The sequence below is a fragment of the Mytilus trossulus genome, chromosome 12 (genome assembly GCF_036588685.1).
Source record: "Mytilus trossulus isolate FHL-02 chromosome 12, PNRI_Mtr1.1.1.hap1, whole genome shotgun sequence".
NCBI lineage: Eukaryota > Metazoa > Mollusca > Bivalvia > Mytilida > Mytilidae > Mytilus > Mytilus trossulus.
Window position 1 is genome coordinate 56,270,169 of NC_086384.1, and position 18,888 is coordinate 56,289,056.

General features: G+C 32.3%; 1 long non-coding RNA gene across 2 annotated transcripts; it reads left to right on the forward strand.

Annotated features, from left to right (window-relative positions):
- Positions 1-1,566: 1,566 nt before the first annotated feature.
- On the forward strand, positions 1,567-13,664 carry LOC134693753 (uncharacterized). Of its 2 annotated transcripts, none has more exons than XR_010102460.1 (4): positions 1,567-1,637; positions 6,993-7,147; positions 9,475-9,550; positions 13,398-13,664. It is a non-coding gene; the product is annotated as an uncharacterized LOC134693753 (long non-coding RNA). The 2 variants fall into 2 exon arrangements; XR_010102461.1 differs by lacking the exon at positions 1,567-1,637 and adding an exon at positions 6,317-6,392 and having other exon boundaries at positions 13,398-13,659.
- Positions 13,665-18,888: the final 5,224 nt, after the last annotated feature.

Here is an 18,888-nt window from a genome sequence, read left to right on the forward strand (position 1 = left end):
ATCCCAGGTAGAGCTTCTTCTTCGCAGCACAAGTCAAGACAGAGCCCTCAAGTTCCAACAATTGTACTTATACAGTATGAGGGTTTGCAGTGTATGGCAAGGGTTAGTTCTATGGCAGAACTGTACAATGTGGTTACAGAACGATTCCCTGAAAGTGGGAATGTTTCACTGATCTGTGAAGGAACAGTTTTAGATGATAATGTATGTTTTGACCTGTTAGGTCACCGTCCTCACATTGAAGTGAGGCGCCTTCAGCAGTAACATTGTTAGAAATGAACAGTTTTTCCCAGGTTGGGATATAACGCCTTTGAAATTGTGTTGAGTGTGAACAATTTTTGTATTTTCTGTGATTTTTATTAGTTTTTTTTTAGCTTCACACTCTCACATGTAAAGTGTACAAATATGTTGAATAGTTGAAACAGATATATAAGAGTGGTGTCATGACCCTGTTATTATGTAAATTTTGGTGATACTAACTATTAAAGTAGTAAAATAGTTAATTGTATGCTTATATAGAGGCACTTTATATTGGGGATTTTTGACAAGAATCAAATTATTTATGGTCATGTACATCCTTCCCAGTTTTGGGATTATAGACCTTTAGTATTTAGTCGGTTGTAAATTATGTATAAAGATATACATGTACATGTTAGTTAGTTTCATTTGGAAATTCAGGGTGGTATTAATGAACTTGTCATTTAGACATTGAGATAGTTTTATATTTTGAAGTATGATTTTTGTCAGTTAAGGTCTGAACAGTTGATACATGTATATGTATGTGAACATTACACAGAGTCAGGGTTTTTAGACGTGTTGAGCACACAGTTTATTGTCTTGTAATGAGACATATGCATAGCATATGGAATAGCATATGGCTATGGTCGACCTGGAGTTCGGCTGTTATTTGTCCTGAAGAACCTGTTGAGGTTGGCACCCTGTGGCAACTCTGGTGTGTATACAAATTGTTGGGAGTTTGGTACTCCATAGATAGATAGCTGTTCAGAGCTCGATTTTCATATGTTTATTTTTACATGGGTAATTAATTTTTTTTTTCCTTGGGAAAGATTAAGTATTGTCAATTTTCCCCTTATCCTGGATTTAGGGGGGTGGATATTTAAGATACCCTGTGTCATGGTTTAATTAGTAATAGACGTTGCCAGTCTTCCCCTTGGGAGTTTTAGTAAGATTATACAGTCGTTTTTGTCGGAACTGTAGTTCCTCCTTTTTAAGATGGAGGGGGGTGTAGTGTAATTGCCCCGTAGTCCTAGGGGGTTTCCCCAACCTGTCACAAGGGTACTGGTACATCACAGAGGGATCCGAAGGGACACATGACATGACGTAACCATTGGGTACTTCCAGCCTCTTCCTCGATGACATCTCTCTCTGACCACGGAACGAGCAAGGCAATGCGCCTGATATCTGGGGCTAGACGAGGTTAGCTGGGACTGACACCTTGTAGGAAGGTAAGGGCACTCTTACACTAAGCATAGCTTGTATCAACCCCTCGGGTAACCATAGAGCTCAGCGAGACAGGCCAAATAACACTTTAGTTTTATAAGGGAAGCCGAGCAAGCCTGTCGCCATTATCACGAAGACCAGTAATGACAGTATATTGACAGGAAAAAAACAGATAAATAGTGAATACAGTTATAAATTATATAAATTATACTATAAATTAGAATTCAGTCGACAATAACACCTTGATGATCGAGATTGCTTAGTCTGCAACTCTGCATAGTGGGGATATAGTTTCGTGAAATCGGTAAAAAGCTCGAGCAACGTGCAAGGATTTGTATAGTTACTAACTATACAAATTCTTGCGTTCTGTGTAATTTTTTTTGTGGACCAATAGGCTAATAGTCCCTCATATGTGAGAGCTCGCTGCCCTTCGAAAATTGGTACTGATTCTCGTTACTGATACCCTTTACAAATGGTGTACTCTTAAACTTCCGATTGTAGAGAGATATGATATTGTTTTATTGTACATGACTTATGGCATTGGATCTGTCAGCTGTCATGCATGTTGTTGAAGAAAGTTTGGGGTTATCAATTAACCAATTTTAAGCATTGTACAAATATACGTCCCCCATTCAAATGCATTGATCATCAAAAAGGGGGGGGGGGGGGAGATTCCAACCTCTGGATCCACCACTGGTACATATGTATATTCATGATATCTTTTAAGATTGTATTATTAATAAGGGTAATTTAGGCTACACACCTGAGTATATGATACCAGAAGTCCATTACTAGAGGAAGTCTGCAAGCTGTGTTATATATATAGTCCGTGGGTAGTGAAGTAAGGCGTCAAAGAAAAAATTATAATAGCCTTTCAAGACATTATAATTATTTGGACTAGTCCGCAGGCAATCAGGTCACATTGTCTCCGCCTATTCTCAGTGGAAATCACTGTACAATATAATAAGAAGATGTGGTATGATTGCCAATGAGACAACTATCCACAAAAGACCAAAATGACACAGAAATTAACAACTATAGGTCACCGAATGGCCTTCAACAATGAACAAAGCCCATACCACATAGTCAGCTATAAAAGGTCCTGATAAGACAATGTAAAATAATTCAAAAGAGAAAACAAAAGGCCTTATTTATGTTTAAAAATGAAAGAAAAAACAAATATATAAAACATAAACAAACGACAACCACTGAATTACAGGCTCCTGACTTGGGACAGGCAAATACATTAATAATGTGGCGGGTTAAACATGTGTAGATTTTGGATTATATCTGAAAACTAAGGCATTAAGAGCAAATCTGTCATGGCCTAAAATTTTTGATTAGCTTTACATCTATGTATCAGCCCTGAAATTTTCAGACAAACCTGTCAACTGATTGTTTGGTTGCTGCCAATATATTAGTACAATGTATTAGATTTTAGGGAACATTTGCAATTGTTGGTTATTTTCTTGACTATTATTATAGATAACGATTGTGCACAGCAAAAATGTTCAGCAAAGTAAGATCTACAAATAAGTCAATTATGTATAAATGACCAAATTTATCCCTTAAGGAGTTATTGGCCTTTAAAGGCAATTTTAAACAATTTGTTTATTATGTTTTTGAGCTTTGAAAAATGTTCTTCCCTGAAACTACTGAACAAGTTGCAGGCAAACTTATTCAAAATGATCCTTATTGTTTTATTTTGTGTTTCGTAAAAAAAACTATGGCCACCATGGCTAAAAATTAAATAGAACATAGGTAAAAATGCAGTTTTTGTCTTATACTTATAAAAACTGAAGCATTAAGAGCAAATAAGATTCATCAACCCTGAAATTTTCAGATGAATGGAACAACCCATTTTTGTGTTGCTGCCACTACATTTATAAAGTAAATTTTGGAAAAATTGCTGTTTTTGGTTATTTTCTAGATTATTATTTATATAGATAAAGACTGTAAACAGCAAATATGTTCAGCAAAGTTAAAAGACCAAAATTTTCAATTGACCACTTTAAGGAGTTATTTCCCTTTAAAGACAATTTTGCACAATTTGTTCATCATAATATAAAATAGAAGATGTGGTATAATTTCCAATGTGACAGCTCTTCTCAAAAGATCAAATGACACAGAAATAAACAACTATTGGTCACTGTTCTGCCTTCAACATTGAGCAAACCCAATACTACATAAAATTGAGAATGGAAATGGGGAATGTGTCAAAGAGACAACAACCCGACCATAAAAAAAACAACAGCAGAAGGTAACCAACAGGTCTTCAATGTAGCGAGAAATCCCCACACCCGGATTCGTCCTTCAGCTGGCCCCTAAACAAATATATACTAGTTCAGTGATAATAAACGCTAGTATATAGTCAGCTATAAAAGGCCCAGAAATGTAAAATGTAAAACAATTCACACGAGAAAACTAACGGCCTAATTAATTTACAAATAAATGAACATATAACAAATATGTAACACAGCAACAAACAACAGCTACTGAATTGCAGGCTCCTGACTTGGGAAAGGCACATACATACATAATGTGACAGTGTTAAACATGTTAGCCGGATCCCAACCCTCTCTAACATGGAACAGTGGTGCAATAGTACAACATTGAAACGAACTATAAAAATCAGTTGAAAAAGGCTTTAAAAACTCATCAGATGGATACAAATAGAAGTATATCTAACAAAAAACAGAGTGAAAGTGGCTGGGCACTTATACATCCAAACAACAAAAAGACCATTAGTACAGATCTGTGAGTACTCTCAGTTACTGACAGCTAGTTCAAAGCCAATAACACTTATTGCGAAGCCTATCATAGTTTTCCACAGATTCACCTGCAAGTTACCTGTCGATTTAAACTTTTGTAAGTTCTATTGTCCCATTAAACAAATACAACAGGTATTGTTCTCTGTTTAGTTTATTCAATGGGACCTTTAAATTTCTTGCAAGAGAAATCTATCACTCACTGATTAATTTACCTGAACAAAAAATTTAACTGTCAATGATGGAAATACATGTACAAATAAGTAATTATTAAACTGCATGTGATGTTGTATTTATTCAATCAATAAGACATTTTCAATTTGTCTGATATAAACACCGATTTAAAAATTAAAAGTTGATTTCTGATGATCAATTTTCAACATTTTACCTATTAAAATTTGTTATTTTTTATAGTCTGTTCACAAATAAAAACTTAAAATGATAATGTTTAAATAAAGGTCTTCATAAATGTATTCTTTATAACTGAAGAACCATGAAAAACATGCAGATTCTTTGAAACATAATAGCATGCAGTACTTAAAAAAAATCAGAAATAAACTTTTTATAATTAAATCAGTGCTTAATTTATATTATATTATAAAGTTATATTGAACAGATGGAAAATATATTATTGATACTGAATAAATATTGTATCACATGCAGTTTAGGTGAGTTTATACATGTATTTCAATCAACAAAGAAGATATTTTTTTAGTCAGGCAAATTAATCAATGAGTGATAGATTTCTCCTAGAAGAAATTTAAATGTCCAAGTGAATAAACTACACAGAGAACAATATATATTGTATTGATTCAATGGGACAGGTAAACTTGCAAAAGTTTAAATACCTTGGTAAAGAGCAGACGACTCTGGAAAACTTTCATTTGGTTCGCTATAATAAAAAAAAATCATGCATCTAAAACATCAACATCAAATGGATTTAGTGTAAAGACGTCATAAACAGTCAGAAAAAAACATGACCTTGTGCAATGCCAAGATACGGGTATCAATTAACAGATTGTAAAATCCATGAATGTGTGTATGTATATAACAAAAATGTTAGTTTACTTTTAGTTTACTGATAACAAAATCAATATTAATACCAAATTTCAACCAAACTTGAGGTGAATTATAATTAGGGTATCTCCAATAAAGTTTATGTTTTATTTTCTGTTTTCCCGAAAAACATGACCACCTTGGCTAAAAAAAGAATATAGGGTAGAATGCAGTTTTTGGCTAAATAATTAGTTATTTCAAAAACTAAAGCATTTAGAGCAAATCAGAATAATTATTTATTTCAAAAACTAAAGCATTTAGAGCAAATAAGAAGGAGTTAGGTCAAGGTCTACCTGCCCTGAAATTATCATCAGGGTAACAGAAATTTAGGCTATTGCCCCTGAATTGTTCATTTTAAGGAAAATTTGCAGGTTTCAATCATTATCTTGAATATTATTATAGACAAAGATAAACAGTAAACAGCAAAATTGTTAAGTAAAGTAAGATCTGCAAATAAGTCTTCTGACCTAAATGTTCAATTTACCCCTTAAGGAGTTATTACCTTTTAAATGCATTATTTACAATTTGTTCATCATGTTTTCTTAAATATTAAAAAATCTTCTCCTTTGAAACTGCCGAATTAATATCAGCCAAACTTAGACTGAATGAGTTTATGAAAAACAGCCCTATGGCTTAAAGGAAACTAAAGGGGTAAATGCATTATTTATTTGAAAAGCAAAAATAATCAATAATGAAAATTTAAGCAAAAAATACAGTTGAGCAATTCAGGCTATTAAGAGCCTCTTGTTCATTAATTACAAGTATGTATTATATATTCATTATAATCTGTCATTTAAGTAGTGTTTTATAAGCATCAGCTTTTAATTTGCACTTTTCCAATTCAATGGACCATGTTTTATCTTTATAAATGTTCGATGTGACTGTGACACTGTGGGCTAATTAATTCACGATGCGCTAAACTTAAATTATCTAGACCCAGAACTGCAAAAAAAAATATTGCAACATGTCATTTTCAATAGCTTTTTTCCCTACTGAGGAAGTCCTGTCTGTAAAGTATGATGAATTCATGTCTGTTTTTTTAATTTTTAAATAAAATGCCTTTGGTTAGGAAAAGAGGCAGACATTATGCCCATGTTACATATGAAAGAGGTAAAAGGAAATTAAAGAAAGGTGTTCAGGTCATCATAAATAACTAAACAGGATACAAAACCTACATCTGGACTCCAGCTTGCTTCCAAATTTTCAGGAAATGACCTTAATTCAGATCCTCCTTGTTCAAGTTCATTGATTGGTACAGAATATTGCCATAAAATATTGGATGTGAAATACCTGAAAGTATAAGATGTCTACATGTTGATCTTTAATTACGAATGATGTCCTTGTTCAATGATAACATTTTGTAAATGTTTTGACTTGTTTGTGATATCAAGAACTTTGGTGTAACAATTTTCAGTAATTCAGAGATTAAAATTTCTTTCATTAAAATCAAATGTATTGTTACATTACATGTACATGTACTAGTATACAGGAGCACATCGAACAAGTTGAGATATATGTATAAACACCTTAAGGTGTTGACAGATTGTTTCTGACTGTTTCTTATTTATTTCTTGAATAAACTCCAGTAGTACATTGTGTACTAATATTGCTTTTTTCAAAGATAATATTGTAATGATTTGGGTAAAAAATCCCTCTAAACTATTGAAAGTTAGATAACTATTCACATACATGAAAATGTTTATTTTTTAGGTACAGATGCCCTTAAAGTTTTTGATGAAGTAAAGAGCAAGATACTGTCCCATCTGGCAGCAATACTGTATGACACTGTATGACCAATTCACAGACAATTTGACAAAGAATAACAATAGAACACCAACAATTCACATATGAGACGATGTTTTATGGTAAACCACATACTGTGTAGGATTTAATATTGTCTCCCATGAAATGATATCCACAGGACTTTATTTCATAGTATATTTCATGGACAAAATTTACTTATTTAAATGTGTCCTGGACAAAATTTCCTATGAAAATATGTCCTCATGAATGAAAAATGCTATGAACATGGACATTATTTAATACTATAATTTTGTACAGGTGGACACTATTTTCAGGACATTATGTCCATCAGGACATTTTTTTGGTATGATCAAAATATTAAATGATGTCCATTGCCTTGTTATTACTAGTCGTTTTTTAACCAATAATTGCGAACTTTAATACATTGTAACCTTGACAGAGAGTTGTCTCATTGGCACTCACAATTATCTTTGTTGCTGAAAAATGCTGTATACTTAGGGGACAGCATTCCATGGCAATGGACAGTGTTTAATACCAAAATTCTATAATTTCTATTGCCTTCTTCTCATAATAAATATAGTAAAGTTCTTCACATTTGATGTTATACTTTACACTCTTCTTCCTTTTTGTTCTTCTTTCATTGTCATTATCGTTAGCTTGGTATTTCTTAAAACTTTAAGTTCTCTCTATTCACTTCCATCCTTATTTTTTTGTTAACATTTGTATATTAATCAATGTCAATCAATCCTTTAGATTTTTATTAATATTCAAGTGTAATAAAACTTGTTAATGACCTTTGTATTACTTCCCTTGGAGGTCACGATTTAATAGCCACTTCTATGACAACTTACTATTTCATAACTTTTGCAGTTAAAATCTGTCCACTTGAGGGACAATATTTCATGGCAATGGACATTATTAAATACCAAAAATCTATGAAAAAATGTCCACATGGACACTTTTTCACAGGACACTTTTATGTCTTACAACTGTACAGAAATTATTTAAATAATTTGAAATAAAGATATTAAGCAGAACTTTTAAAACTTTGTCGGGCTTAAAATGACACAGAATTAACAACTATATGTCACCGTAAGCCTTCAACAAAGAACAAAACGAACACCACATAGGCAGCTATACAAATCCTCAAAACAAAAAATGTAAAACAATTCAAACGAGAAAAATAATGGCTTAATTTATGTAAAGAAATATATGTAACACAGTCACAGCAGCAAAAATCCACTACAGGTTCCTGACATGTGACAGGCACATTTGATTGTGAAGGGTTAAACTAGTTTGAAGGCACTAACCCTTCCCCTAACCTGGAAAAGTGGTTTAACAATACAACATAATAACACAGTTGAAAAAAAATTAACTCAGCTCATGGATACAAATAAAAATACATCTATCAAAAAACAGAAAGTTGACATGGATGGGTACTTGTACATCCCAACAAAAAAATAGAAAAAAACCTGCCTAATTAATGTACAAAAAAATGAGTGAAAAACAAATGTTTACAGTTACTGACAGCTAGTTAGTTCAAAGCCAATAACAACTTATAAAAAGAATCATGCATCTTAGACTGATTTGTCAATCAATACACATGCATCATCTAATGGATTTAGTGAACAGGTGTCATAATAAGAGAAAAACAAAAACTTGTGCAATGCCAAGATACAGGTATTGACAGATTGTAAGATCCATAAATCTGTATTTATTATTAGGTATATAACTATAGTTCGATTTTCATTAAATAATAACAAATCAATATTATTTCCAATAAAAACAAAATTCAAAGACCTAATTACAGTTTTGATTTGGTAATTGTTTAAATGAGTTTATTTAAAGGATCAATAAGTTTACCTGCCGGATCATTTCTAAATTTCTGGGCTCCGAAAACAACATATGATCAACATATACATTTGTACTCATATTTGTTTTTTTTTTCATATGATACAGACTTTATACATGTACAGGAACTTCTAAAGAGGTTTGAAAAGATAGAGATGTGGCATGATTACCAATGTGACAACTAGTCACAATTGATTTGGGTAGAAGGGACAATAAGTAATGCCTTCAACCATGAGTAGTAAAAGACTAAATTAGAAAAAGTAATGACTAAGTTAATGATAGAATGAATAGAAAAACAATTTTAATGGAAACAAACCACTGAATATTAGTCTCCTGGTTCCAGATTTGAGACAGACACATACACATTTTAATTGATTTAACTTGTGAGCACTTAACCAAGAAATATTAACAATGTAACAAGAAATCTCCCCTTTGGCTTACATTCTTGCATAGAGTTTCCCATTGGAAACTGACTTATTTAATTCAAGAAATCCACATTTATTACTTTTTATTTTTCTCTTTATTTATCAACTTTAATTAATTTGCTATCATGTTATTGTTTCTTTGTTATTTTTAGGTGAATGGTTATAGTAATTTAGACAAGCAAAACATGCATTAAAGACTGTCAGTGTTGCTTGGATTTTCTCCATATGGTAATATCTATAATAAGTGTTAAATTCATACAAATGTTTTCATTGTCTATATGTGTTGGCTGATAGATGAATCATTTCAGTTAAGCTCATCTGACCCAAAGGGTCAAGTGAGCTTTTCTCATCACTTGAAGTCTGTCGTAATTGTCTGGTTACTTTTACAAAAATCTAATCTGAAACTACTGAGCCAAATATAACCAAACTGGTATACAATCATCATTCGGATATCTTGTCCAAGGACCTGGCATGCCAACCATCATAGTTGCCATGCATGGTTAAAAATTGAACAGAAGGGCAAATTCAGGTTATGTTTATTGTCTTAAAAATGGTAGAGAAATTTTGAAAATTTTAGTAATATTTAGGAGACATTTCACTTAAAGATTGATTTTTTTTAACCATTTGTTTTGGGTTTTTTAATTGCATTTTCCTTTTAAGGAGGCTCGAGGGTACAAATACATCAGCAAACATTGAAATTTTTTTTTTTCATTTCAAATTTTATTTATTACACTTTTAGTGTTACTTGATGATATTGTACAAAAATCAACCCAAAAAAACCAATTTGTTTTGGCCCCAGATGACTTTTAAAATGTTTATATCATTGAAAATGCTCCAAATTATCTCCCCTTGGTGAAAAAATGTCATTTAAAAAAACAAAACTGAAATAACTTTTAACTCATCGGTGACCTTTATTTTTTATTATTGTTTTCAAATTAACTGTACTTATACTAAACTATTGAAAAATTTAAGCGATTTCTGTTATTTCTTTCTTTTTTTCTTTTGATTTTACCTTTTTTTCTCCTATTACCGGGTAGTTCAACAGAAAAAAAGTACCTTAACAGAAATACATGCTTCTTTCAAATGCAGATTATGAGCTTAAATAAACGGGGACCACATATTTTTATTTAAATTTTCTTTTAAGATTAGGATAGAGTTTATTTATAGAAAAGAATAGCGAAATCCTATATTTAAAAAAATAATTGATTCAGACCTGTGAGCCCCCTTTATATTATAATAAAAGCTATAATAGAAGAGAAGCGAAAGGTACCAATGAAAAATTTAAAAGACCAACAGACAACCAATATTGCATAAAACATGTAACACTAAAGCTGACCCTAATAAAAAAAAGAGGTGATCTAGAAGGGTAGGCAGATCCTGCTCCACATATGACACCTGTATAGATGTAATGAAAATTTAAATATGAAAAATGGTCTAGTTTCTGGTGTCAAAATTTATGAAACTTGAAACTGTATTAAATGTTTCTCTTTGTTTTGGACAGAATTAGGTATGTGTTTATGTGAATCACTAACTTATGCAAGACAGGTCCTACACCTGACCACCTCACATTTTTGTCGAGCCTTCGACTTTAGTCCAAAATGCAAGACTAAGCGATCCTACTTTCAAGCGTCGGCGGCGGCGTCCACAAAAATTCACTCTGTGGTTAAAGTTTTTGAAAATTTAATAACTTTCTTAAACTATACTGGATTTCTACAAAACTTGCAGAGAAGCTTGTTTATGATCATAAGATAGTATCCATAAAGAAATTTAGTAAAATTAAAATTCTATTTTTTCTGTATTTTATTTATAAATGATTTGCAAAAATAAAATTCCATTTATTCTGTGTTTTACCTATAAATGGACTTAGTTTTTCTGCGGGGAAACATTACATTCACTCTGTGGTTAAATTTTTTGAAATTTTAATAACTTTCTTTAACTATCCTGGGTTTGTACCAGTGTATCTGTATTTTACCTATAAATGGACTTAGTTTTTCTTCCAGTTAACATTACATACAGTCTGCAGTTACAGTTTTTAAAACATTAATTCGATTAATAAACTATCCTGAAATTTTTACCAAACTTGGACAATAGCTTCTTACAATCAAAAGATAGTATCAAGAGGAATATTTTTTTTCCTCATTTTTGTTGAACCTGGGAGTTACAGCAAAAGTAGGCGAGACACTGGGTTCCGCGGAACCCTTACACATTTTTTTAGTTTCTTTGTTCATTTCATAAGTATAAGGACACCATGAAACTAAATATCAAACAAAGTAAAAAATATCTTGTCATCTGGTCACCGCGATATAGCCTTTCTGTGCTAATACGGCGTAAAGCAACAAACAATCAAGCTTGTCATCCGGTGGGTTTTTGGTGCATCACATATAATATCTGTTATCCCTCTTAAAAGCAAGTTTCTAACCTTGACAATATTCTTCTTCACAAAATAAATTAAAAACTACAGCAATCAAAAAATATTTTTGAAATTTTACAGATTTTTAAATTCCTACTTTGACAAATATATTCTAAGTCTTGTACGAGACAACACTATTTTTAACATTTGACCTTTGTTTTTAATTTTGTTGAAGCATAACATTTTAATTATCACATATATCCTGAAATTGTAATACAATGATATCATACATATTAAAGTTTTATTTTGATATGAAAGTATAATGCATAATACAACCACCCACATATTTTTTTTCTTAAATACATAATTTTTTTTAATAACCTTCCCTGGAGGGGGCATAATATTTTCTGGAACAGCCTTTATATGTTTTCTTGGGGGACGGGACATAGTATTTTCTAGAGCAGCCCTTTATGTTTTTATATAAAAAAAAATCTATTTCAAGTTGATATTAAAACACAAAAAACCCTGTGATAGAATCTATATTACTCCAATCCAGGTTTTACCCTTGTGCTATGTGTATGGTACAGACAAACGTATCAAAAAGAAAAGATGTGGTGTTAAGTTTGCCAATGAGACAATTCTCCACCAGAGACCTAATGATGTAGATGTTAATGATAAACCACACATTGAAATGCCTACCTGTTTATTCTGGATATGACATGACATTTCATTATTGGAACGAAAACAAATGTTAAGTTAAGTATGACGTCCATTATCACTGAACTAGTAAATATTTTTGTTTAAGAAACAGCTATTAAGAGCACGCTTCAGGTTGTGGGATTTTCTTGTTGTATTGAAGATCCATTGGTGGCCTTTGGCTGCTTTCTGCTCTTTGGTCAGGTTGTTGTTACTTTAAAAAAATCCCCATTTTCAATTTTACATTTTACTATCTGTATAGGTAACATTATTTTTGTATACTCTTCATAGATAAGTTTTTGCAAATTTAACTTTCTATTGCAGATGGATTCTATAGTCAGAGGGGAGATGTGAAAAAATCTTTATTAAAGTCAAGTTACATTAAATGGGCTATGTCACAGATTTCAGTCAAATTTTGCATATATAGAACTCTGGCTCTAGTGGAAACCGAAAAAGTTATGCATTTATCTCATTTATCATTTGAAATATTTACTGATTGAAATCTTTCAATATGAGTGAACATTTGTATAGAAAGCCCTTAAAATCGGCAAAAATCATCCAAAATCTGTCTTAAAATTCATCAAATCTCTAATTCTTCTCCATAGATTTTTTTTTTAAAACTATATGACGTTGATACATAAATTTCAGTTTTGATGTTGCAAAACAAATATAAATAAGGTCACGGAACAAAAAAACAAATACCGGTATGTAACACATAAACAAATGACAACCACTGAATTACAGGCACCTGACTTGGGACAGGCAACTACAAAGAGAATGTGGAGGGGTTAAACATGTTAGCAGAATTCAAACCCTCCCCTAATCTGGGACAGTGGTGTAATAGTCCATTTACTGTTCCTTGACCTTAAATTAGATTGATAATTCAAATTGAAAACTCAATTTTAGCACTGACCTTAAAATAGATTGATAATTCAAATTGAAAAACTCAATTTTAGCACTAACAGGTTGTTTTGCATTTTATTTATTAAAAATGTTATAATAGCCATGAAACAATGATTTTATTTTCAGGTCATTTAAGAAGAAAATTGATAGAGGAAAGATACAGATATGCAAGAATTTAATATTTGAAATGCACTTAATATTTCTTTTGTATATGACCATTAAATTTTGGCAGTCATTGTTATCTCTGCTATACAAACAAATATATCTTGTAAAATTTATTCATAAGAGGAAGCTTTAATAACAAATATCTAACCACTTTAGATATTGTTTATGCCCCAACTACAATAGTAGAGGGGCATTATGTTTTCTGGTCTATGTGTCCATTCGTCCGCCCCTTTGTCCGTCTGTCCCTCTCCAGGTGAAAGTTTTTGGTCAAGGTATTTTTTTATGAAGTTGAAGTGAAATCAACTTAGAACACATATTCCCTATGATATTATCTTTCTAACTTTAATGCCAAATTAGATTTTTGATCCCATTTCACTGTCCACTGAACATAAAATAATAGTGTGAGTGGGGCATCCTTGTACTTAATGGACACATTCATGTTTGCCAATTTTTTAATTAGTCTAAAACAAATCTAATTTTTTTATTCTGTGGGATTCAAAAGATTTTGTCATTTGTGATAATTATTTATTTTGAAGTCTGAGAACATTTCATACAAATTTCAAATTCTAAATAAGACATCTATACAGCACATACTCCATCATAAATTGTGTTAATGATAATGTTGACTATATATCATTTTTATTAAAGAAAAAAAATAATGTATCGCTTATTATGTGCATTCCTATGACTATCCATACTCTTGACTTACTTAATATTCATGTGTTTACATTAATTACATATATTTAAGTAAAACATTTCAATGTATGTCTTCGTAACAATATCACAGGTATGAAATGTTTTTTTGTTTTTTTTTTAGCTGTATATTCTCTGTGAGGGTTATTCCATTAAAATGTATCAGGGAGGGAAGTTAAATTATTGAACTTGGGTCATGGGTCTTAATTATACCCCCGCTTTCCTTTTAAAAAAAAGGGGGGTATACTGTTTTACCTCTGTCTGTCAGTCCGTCCGTCCTTCTGTCCCTTGAATATTTTTCGTCGCATTTTTCTCAGGAACTACAATACAAGGATTTCTGAAATTTAATTTCAGGGTTTATATAAGTCAGCTATACCGTGTGATGCGTTTTCAGATTGATCACTTGACAATTTCCTGTTTACCTAACACTTGTATGATTTGACACATGATAGCCAAGTTGAAAATTTTCGTCACATTTTTCTCAGGAACTACAATACAAGGATTTCTGAAATTTGATTTCAGTGTTTATCTAAGTCAGCTATACCGTGTGATGCGTTTTCAGATTCATCACTCGACAACTCCCTGTTTACCGAACACTTGCATATTTTAACACTATTAATATTATCCACTTGTGGCGGGGATATCATCAGTGAGCAGTAGCTCGCATTTTCACTAGTTCAGTATGCATCTTTTATCATTATGTAGAATTATCTAAAATATTGTTCTTAATTGTAGGGATATTTTGAAAGTCCCTACCTACTCTCAGTTCAATGGAAAAAAAAACTTTCTTTGCTTTTTATCATAGATGCAATAAGAACATTAACTGAATGTTTTATTATTTGTAATGTTTGTGACTCATGTTGTTTGAAATGACATTGAATGAAATAAAGTTTGTACCAAAAAATATTATTACTACTTTGAACCCAGAATTATATGCAAGTTATTAGGCTCTTAGTTAGACAGTCAAAGGGGACTATAGGTTTGCACACTTTTTGTCTGTGTATCATATTAAGTTGGTGTATTAAATGATTACAAATCAGTCTGATAGCTACATGAACTTGACCACATTTTTTTTTCTGGGACGTTGTAAGCAGCAAGTCAACAGTATTTGATGTATGGATGTATGGAATGATTATTCCATTACAGGCAGGCTGTACATTATGGTTTACCTGACATTGACCTCTTTTTTTATGGTTTTATTGGTCAATGATTAATTTTCATACTAGCCAGCAATTCAGTTTCTCAGATGTTATCAACTTTCAGATCTGGTGTGTGGAACTATTGTTTGTTGTAAATGACCTTGATCAAACCGAGATCGTGGATTTAAGCAAGTATTGATAATCTGACCTTCAAAAATGAACAATGGTTACAAAGATACAACTCTCCAACAAATCATGCATTTAAGCAATTATGGGTAATCTGACCTTCAACAATAAACAATTGTTACAATAAGACAACCATCCAACAGTGATCATGAATTTAAGCAACTATTGGTAATCTGACCTTCAACAATAAACAATCGTTACAATAAGAAAGCTATCCAACAGAGATCATGAATTTTATCGTTAAGGGTAATTTGACCTTTAACAATAAACAAATCGTTACAATAAGACAACTCTCAAACAGTTATCATTGATTTACGCAATTATGGGTAATCTGACCTTCAACAATAAACAATCGTTACAATAAGACAACTCTCCAATAGTGATCATGGATTTAAGCAATTATGGGTAATCTGACCTTCAACAATAAACAATCGTTTCAATAAGACAACTCTCCAATAGTGATCATGGATTTAAGCAATTATGGGTAATCTGACCTTCAACAATAAACAATCGTTACAATAAGACAACTCTCCAATAGTGATCATGGATTTAAGAAATTATGGGTAATCTGACCTTCAACAATAAACAATCGTTACAATAAGACAACTCTCCAATAATGATCATGTATTTAAGCAATAATGGGTAATCTGACCTTCAACAATAAACAATCGTTTTTACAATAAGACAACCCATTGAATAACTCTGTTTAATTGGTGTATGCATGTTGTATAAGGTATATATCCACCAAATAATTATGTTTCATTGGTGTATGCTATATACAAATCGACTAACGTTGTCTCATTGGTGTACGAACAATGTAGAAGTTTTAGACCCATCGAATAACTGTCTCATTGGTGTTTTACCGTTGTATAGGATTTAAACCCATGGACTAGCTTTGTCTCATTGGTGAATAAACATAAATAGGGTAAATATCCATCGAATTACTCTGTCTCATTGATGTATGACAGTTGTTTAAGGTATATATCAACCGGCTCATTATGTTTCATTGGTGTATGAACATTGTATAGGGTATATACCCATCGGATAACTTTGTCTTATTGGTGAATGAACGTTTTATAGGGTCCATAACCATCGAAAAGTGAATGAACGTTATATAGGGTCCATACTCATCGATTAAATTCTGTCTCATTAGTGTATAAACGTTATATAGGGTCCATACCCATCGAATAACTCTGTCTCATTAATGCATGAACGTTATATAGGGTTCATACCCATCGAAAAACTCTGTCTCTTTAGTGTATCAACGTTATATAGGCGTCATACCCATCGAATAACTCTGTCTCATCAATGTATGAACGTTATATAGGTTCATACCAATCGAATAACTCTGTCTCATTAATGTATGAACGTTATATAGGGTTCATACCCATCGAATAACTCTGTCTCATCAATGTATGAACGTTATATAGGTTCATACCCATCGAATAACTCTGTCTAATCAGTTTATGAACGTTATATAGGGTTCATACCCATCGAAAAACTCTGTATCAATAGTGTGTGCACGTTATATAGGGTTCATACCCATCGAATAACTCTGTCTCGTCAGTGTATGAACATGATATAGGGTCCATACCCATCGAAACACTTTGTATCATTAGTGTATGAACGTTTTATAGGGTTCATACCCATCGAAAAACTCTGTCTCATCAGTGTATGAACGTTATACTAGTATAGGGTTCATACCCATCGAAAAACTCGTGTCTTATTAGTGTATAAACGTTATATAGGGTCCATACCCATCGAAAAACTTTCTATCATTAGTGTATGAACGTTTTATAGCCGGGTCCATTTCCATCGACAAAATCTGTCATATCAGTGTATTAACATTAAATATGGTTCATACCCATCGAAAAACTCTGTCTCATCAGTGATTGAACATTATATAGGGGTCATACCCATCGCAAAACTTTGTATTATTAGTGTATGAACTTTATATAGGGTTCATACCCATCGAAAAACTCTTTCTCATTAGTGTGTGCACGTTATATAGGGTTCATACCCATCGAAAAACTCTTTCTCTATAGTGTGTGCACGTTATATAGGGTTCATACCCATCGAATAACTCTGTTTCATTAGTGTATGAACGTTATATAGGGTTCATACCCATCGAAAAACTCTGTCTCATTAGTGTGTTCACGTTATATAGGGTCAATACCCATCGAATAACTCTGTCTCATCAGTGTATGAACGTTATATAGGGTCCATACCTATCGACAAAATCTGTCTAATTAGTGTACAAACGTTATGCAGGGTCCATACCCATCGAAAAACTTTGTATCATTAGTGTATGAACGTTTTATAGGGTCCATATCCATCGACAAAATCTGTCATATCAGTGTATGAACGTTATATAGGGTTCATACCCATCGAAAAACTCTGTCTTATAAGTGTATAAACGTTATATAGGGTCCATACCTATCGAAAAACTTTGTATCATTAGTGTATGAACGTTTTATAGGGTTCATACCCATCGACAAAATCTGTCTCATCAGTGTATGACCGTTATATAGGGTTCATACCCATCAAATAACTCTGTCTCATCAGTGATTGAACATTATATAGGGGTCATACCCATCGCAAAACTCTGTCTCACCAGTGTATGAACGTTATATAGGGTCCATACCCATCGAAAAACTTTGTATCATTAATGTATGAACGTTTTATAGGGTTCATAACCATCGACAAAATCTGTCTTATCAGTGATTGAACATTATATATGGTTCATACCCATCGAAAAACTCTGTCTCACCAGTGTATGAACGTTATATAGGGTCCATACCCATCGAAAAACTTTGTATCATTAGTGTATGAACGTTTTATAGGGTTCATACCCATCGACAAAATCTGTCTCATCAGTGTATGACCGTTATATAGGGTTGATACCCATCAAATAACTCTGTCTTATCAGTGATTGAACATTATATAGGGGTCATACCCATCGCAAAATTTTGTATCATTAGTGTATGAACTTTATATAGGGTTCATACCAATCGAAAAACTCTTTCTCATTAGTATGTGCACGTTATATAGGGTTCATACCCATCGAAAAACTCTTTCTCTATAGTGTGTGCACGTTATATAGGGTTCATACCCAACCCATAACTTTGTTTCATTAGTGTATGAACGTTAAATAGGGATCATACCCATCGAAAAACTCTGTCTCATATGAACGTTATATAGGGTTCATACCCATCGAATAACTCTGTCTCATTAGTGTATGAACGTTATATAGGGTCCATACCCATCGAAAAACTTTGTATCATTAGTGTATGAACTTTATATAGGGTTCATACCCATCGAATAACTCTGTCTCATCAGTGTATGAACGTTATATAGGGTCCATACCTATCATGTGTGAACGTTGTTATAGTGTTTATGTATTTTGTATAACTGTGTCTCATTGGTTTTTTTAT